Source organism: Octodon degus, unplaced genomic scaffold (genome assembly GCF_000260255.1).
Source record: "Octodon degus isolate 3935 unplaced genomic scaffold, OctDeg1.0 scaffold00374, whole genome shotgun sequence".
Classification (NCBI taxonomy): domain Eukaryota; kingdom Metazoa; phylum Chordata; class Mammalia; order Rodentia; family Octodontidae; genus Octodon; species Octodon degus.
This window is the reverse complement of record NW_004524950.1, coordinates 727,379-733,921: the sequence shown is the minus strand read 5'-3', so window position 1 is coordinate 733,921 and position 6,543 is coordinate 727,379.

The window sequence follows — 6,543 nt, the reverse complement described above, 5'->3', positions numbered from 1 at the left end:
TTATTTATTTTTGTGGAACCAGGGATTGAACTCAGGCCCTTGCGCTTGCCAGGCAAGCACTTATTCTACTGAGCTATTTCCCTGGTCCCCTATTACAGAATTTAATGAGTAGGAATTACTTATTTTCTGAGTTATTGCAATATAGGGTTTTATCTATGGTCATTATTATTTATTTTGTTTTTTTGGTGGAACCAGGGACTGAACTCAGGCCTTGTGCTTGCCAGGCAAGCGCTTATTCTACTGAGCCATCTCCCCAGCCCCTCTATGGTTATTATTATTGAAGTTAATTTGCATTCCAGTTTAAGCATATATCAACAAATCTTTAATGTTTTAGTTGTTTGCCTTGCTTATCATTAAAGCTTTGTTATATGGTTTTAAGTATAAATTATGAAAACAAAATTTTTTTGTAGTTCTGAGCACTGAGCCTAGAGCCATGTGCATCCTGACCAAGTGTTCTACCGCTGAGTTCTATCTTAGCTTTTTAAAAAAATTTATTTGGAGACAATGTCTTAATAAGTGACCCAGTCTGGCCTCAAATTTCTGATCTTTAATCTTCCAATCAAATGGGATTATGGATGGGTACCACCGTAACTGGAAAAAATTGTAATACCTATATATGATAAAGAATTTATATCCTAACATATTTATATCTAGTATAAAGGACTCCTACAAATAAAAAATGAAAGGACAACGCAATTTAAACACAAGAAAAAAAAATTCAGACACTTCACAGAAGACATACAAGTGGCCAATAAGTGCTTGAAAAGTGGCTTAGTAACATTTGCACTTTACATCACTGAAATGGCTAAAACTAAATAAAATACCAACATCAACTATCAATGAGGGTCGGGGAGAAAGCTCAGTAGAATAAGTGCTTTCCTGGCAAGTATAAGGGCCTCAGTACAATTTCTGGTTCTGAAAAAAAAAAAAAAAATCAATGAGGGTATGGTGCAAGTGGAACTCTCATATACTACTGGTTCAAGTTTAGTGTGTGTGTGTGTGTGTGTGTGTGTGTGGCCAGCTCAGCCCACCAGGGGGCGGGGCTGGCTGGCATGTGGTGCTGGGGGATTGAACCGCCTTCCCTGTGCTTCGCTTAGCTTGTTCTAAGTAGGTGCTTTAGACCACTGAGCCATGTCACCAGTCCCTGGTTCAAGTTTAAAATGATACATCCACTTTAGAAGTCAAAACTTTTATCAAATTACAAACCAACCTGATGACAGTAGTTCTACTCCTATTAACTCATGAAAAGCAAAATACATATTCACAAAAAGACATGACCAGGGTGGGGAGATAGCCCAGTGGCATAAAGGCCTGCCTGGTAAGCATGAGGTCCTGAGTTTGATCTCCAGTACCAGAAAAAAGTAAATGATTAAGGAAGTCAATAGCCTCTCTCTCTCTCTCTCTCTCTCTCTCTCTCTCTCTCTCTCTTTCTTTTTTTTTTTAGAAACTTTATTTCTGAAAGCGCAAAACTGGAAACAAGTTCAAATGTGCATCAATGGGATTATGAACTAAAAGGAATTATGGCATATTTAGACAAAGGAATGAACACAGTAATAAAATGGAATGAGTACTAGTATAACACTATGAACTTCCAAAACATAAGTAAAATTAAAAACACATTAAAATATATATGATATAATTCCATTTATGTGTCTTTTCAAGAGCAGATCAATCCATGGTGATAGGTATTAGAACAAAAAAGGTTACCTATACAAAAAGGGATATTGATTGGAGGAGAGTATGAAGTAATGTAATGACTTATATCCTTACTGAAATATTGGTCACATGAGTATAGACTTTTGTTAAAACTCATGAGCATTTTACTGTATGTAAATTTGTTGGGAGCCATGGAAGCTGGAACATTGGTCAAATGTGTGTAAGTGGGACTGGGCCTCAGTGCCTAAAGCAAACAAGCTACCTCAGTCCTGGGATAAGCATCCTGACTGGTTAATGTCAGTTATTAGTCACTAGGCAACCTTATAACTTTGCAAAGGTATAATTAAACATCCATATTGTTGCTGGGCTGGGGTGATCTTTTTGCCAATCAGGCAGATGAGTCACCACCTAATCCAACTCTTTTCTTCTTATCAATCTTTTCCTCATTCCTGCCATTGTTTCTCCCCAGGTAGAATGGATCACACTGAGACCAGTGGATCCTTACCTAAACTTACCTCCATGAGAAAGCAATAGTGCTCACCTGTAATCCTAGCTACTAGGGAGGCTGAGACAAGAGGGTCACAAGTTCAAGGCCAACCTAGGCAATTTACTAAAGACCCACAATACTTTTTAAATGGTAGGAGAGAGGGGAAAAAGCAGGCAAAGGGTATAGATACCCTTTACACCACCTTTTTTCCCCTTGTTGCCTAGAAGAGCATCTGATATTACAGCAAGCACTCAAGCAAAGTTAGAGAAATGAACTGTTGTAGCAGTTTACAGATACACAAGACCTTCAGGTAGCTTTTACTAAGTGCTACTGGATAGCTTCCTATAGACAACTCCTTGTAGAAAGAGAAGTGTTCTTTCCATGCTTTCTTGGGCTGTCAACAGTGGCTCTAAGGGCTGGCCAGATAGCTCAATGGACTAAAGCACCTGCTTAGGCAAAGCATGGCGGCCGGGGTTCGATTCCTGGCTTGCCGCGCTGGCGCCACCCCCAGGGTACACTGAGACAGGGACTGAGACTGAGATTGAGACTGGGCGTGGTGGTGCTCACCTGTAATCTCAGTGCTTGGGAAGCTGAAAACAGGAAGATTATTACGAGTCCAATCTACGTAATGAGACCCTGTAGAACATGTACTAAATACATTTTTTTTTAAAGTGGCTTTAATTTTGAGCACATGCACTTTCCTTGGTCCTTGACTGTCATTTGCATGTGTGCAAGTGTGCGTGTTTTTATTACATAATCAATTGTCTGGGGTTGTTCCCCCGTGACAGACACTGTCTAAATTGACTATCTTTTAAACATTTATTCTATCACTTATATTACAAAATCAAATTAAAAGTCAATCACAAGCACTTTTGACAAGGGCATCTTTGCTCAACTAATGATTTTCTGGATAATTTCCCTCCAGAAAGAGATAAATGACTGCAAATTTATTCCACATTGCATATCTTTTGTTTCCATTATTATTCCAAAACTAAAGCATTCATTATGAGGAATGTTATGTCTAGTCATAACTTTTAAGTTTTGAAAGTAGAGATTACATAACTGTAACTCGTTTCAGAACAGTGTGAAAAAATTTCCTTTGATATACGTCATTAAAATAAAGTTATTTCCAGTACTTAAATTTGACTTTAAGGAATTAACTTTTAAAGCTTCAGTTAAATGAAAGCAGATGGCAGACAAAGATGTTATTGAATTCCAGCTATAAAAATGTGATGTCTAAATTCCAGATGAGAATCTAGCAAATGGAAATGTAGAAATGCCAATATTTACATATCAGAGCTGTATTTTCAAGAATATTTTATTTTATATTAAGTAAAAATTACTCAGAAAATCCTGCATCTTTCTGAAAATGGAAGTAGTTGCATTTCAAAAGCCAGAAGTTTGAATAACTTTCAGATTAAGAAACTGAGTCCCGGTTAATTTGAAAAGAGGTTGGCAAAGCAGTCACTTTTGTACTCAACTGGGATAAAAGGAAGCTTTGGAACCAGCTGCAAATTTTGGTTCTCTGTTTTTGAGTTGGGGCCACATTCCTGTGTCCTGACCACCATGCCATGGTCTCCTCCATTGAAATACATCTGTTTTAAGTTCCAACCACATGTGATAAATCAATGCATAGCAGATAATACATTTGGAGGACTATACCTCTAGCCTTTACTTTCCATTAGCCTCTGCCAGTCTGATGATGTTTCCACTTTTTTCAATATTACAGTAATTCAGAGAAAGTTCCCTAAAGATCCCTTTAGGATCTTGAAGCTCAGATCCTAAAGTTCAGGCTGGGAATTACTCCAGCCTGAACTCAGATCCTAAAGTTCAGGCTGGAGTAATTCCCAGCCTGAACTTTAGGATCTGAGCTTCAAGATAATCAGCAGGAAATTAGAGAGCCAGTCTCTGCTGCCATCCTGTTATCCTGTATCTCTGGGTTTTTTTTTTTTTTTCCTTTTTTATGTGCTTGGTACAAGGTCTCACTCATATTGATCCTCCTGTTTTCAGCCTCCCCAGTACTAGGATTATAGGCATGAGTCACCAGTCTTAGGGGCCAGTGTAGCATGTGGTACAGGGGATCGAACCCTAGTTCCTGTGCTTGCCTAAGCAGGCACTCAGTCCACTGAGCTATTTCACTGGCCCTTCTGTTTTGTTTTTATTGGTTTTGCTTTGGTTTTCATTGTTGTTACTTTTGTTTTGTTTTGTTTTTCTGAGATAAGGTCTCACAGTGTAGGCCATGCTGGCCTTAAGCTTGCTGCGTAGCCTGGGTAGGCTTCCAACTCTCAATCCTCCTGCTTCAGCCTCCTGGGTGCTGGGATTTCAGGGGTGCACCACCATGTCCAGCTGTGACTGTGGTTATGAGTTTTGGAAAATTGGTGTTTTTATTTAAGGCAGCTGGGCTTGCTGTACTGTCACAATTTTCTTCCAGTTATGTCTAGTAATTTTTCTGGCCAGAGTTTAATATAAGGGGCTGGGGAGATGGCTCAATGGAATAAGTTTCCCTGGCAAGCGCAAGGGCATGAGTTCAATACCTGGTTCTGCAAACAAACAAACCCCAAAGTTTAATAAAACTTGTTCATTATTTGGCATATTCAAAACTAAATTTTAGTTTAGTTTTGTTTTTTTTTTTGTTTTGTTTTTTTTTTTTAAAAAAACAGGGTCTCAAGGGCCACGGAAATGGCTCAGTGGATTAAGCACTTCCCTGGCAAGCGTAAGGGCCTGAGTTCAATCCCTGGTTCTGCCAAAACAACAACAACAACAATAACAACAAAAAACAGGGTCTCTCCTAGGCAGCTCATACTGAATTTGAGCTCACTTTGTAGCTCAGGCTGGTCTCAAACTAGCAACTATCCTTCTGCTTCAGCCTCCCAAGTGCTGGATGTTTCTTGGTTTTTTGTTTGTTTGTTTTTTGTTTTTATTTTTGTTTTTTGAGACAGGTAGTTCAGCGTGGCTTTGTAGCCTGGGCAGGCTCAAACTTTCTTTTTTTCCTTTTCTTTCTTTCTTTCTTTTTTTTTTCTTTTTGACTGAATCAAGGATTGAACTCAGGCCCTTGAGCTTGCCAGGCAAGCACTTATTCTACTGAGCCATCTCCCTGGCCCTTCGAACTTTCAGTCTTGCCTCAGCCTCCTCACTGATGATACTACAGGCATGCACCACCACCCCCAGGTCTTTAGTATAAATATTATATTCAAAAAAATTGTTGTATTAGTTAAAGCCACAAATTATGAGGAGACAATTTAAATAGTGATTAAGGTTAAGGCTTTACCTATTCTGTTATTTAAAGATGATTTAAGTAAATATTGAAATGCTTTAAGCCTGTATTTTTCAATCCACAAAATGATAATGGTAATTTCCTTACAGTGCTGTAGTAAAGATTAAGTGAGATGATACTGTTCTCATTTAGAACTTCATTTTTTTTTCTTTTTCTTTTTCTTTATTCATTTTTTTGTGGAACTGGGGATTGAACTCAGGCCCTTGCACTTGCCAGGCAAGCACTTATTCTACTGAGCCATCTCCCTGGCCCCCTCATTTTTTTTCTTTCTTCCATCTTTTTTTTTCTTTTTTGTGGATTGAACACAGGGCCTTGCACATGATAGGCAAGCACTCTACTACTGAGCTACATTCCTGGCCATTTTTATTTTACTTTGATACAGCATCACATGACATTGTTTTGGCTGTCCTTGAATTTAACATCTTCCTGCCTCAGCCTCCGTTGGAATTAGAGACATGTGCCACCACATACATCACAGATCTCAGGTGTCTTGCCCAGCTCCACAGACCGTATGCTGAAAGCTTTGATGCCAGCCTGTGGCACTACTGGGAGGTGCCTGGGCTTTTAAGATTTGGGGACTTGAGTGGAAGGAAGTTGGGTGATTGGGTGTCTGTCTCTGGATATGAGGACCGTGGGGTCCACTCTCCCTCTCACTCCTCTCACTGTCTCTCTCTCTTTTCCCTTCCCAGTTGCAAGGAGGTGAACAAACCTCTTCCACTACCCACTCTCAGCATGTTGCATTGTACTTCCACAGGCCCCAGAACAGTAGAGTGATCACAAAAGGACAACTCTGAAACTATGAGTGAAGGTAAGCATTTCTTTTTTCTTAGCGGATTATCTCATATTGTCATAGTGTCAAAATCTAACACAGAGACATATGCAGAATTTACAAAGCTGTTGGCTATTTTCTCATAATGCTTCTAATTTCCTGGATTAAAGCTAATATTACCACAACTAAAGCCCTGGGAGAGATCCTATTGCACAATGTGTAATTAATAAAAGACCTTAAGGGAGAGTTATTGCCTTTACTCCTATTAGCCTCATCATATTCGGTATGGGTTCCTTATTGATGTTGGGGTCATATCTTATGTATCTGTGAGTTATTGAGTGTGGATATATATATATA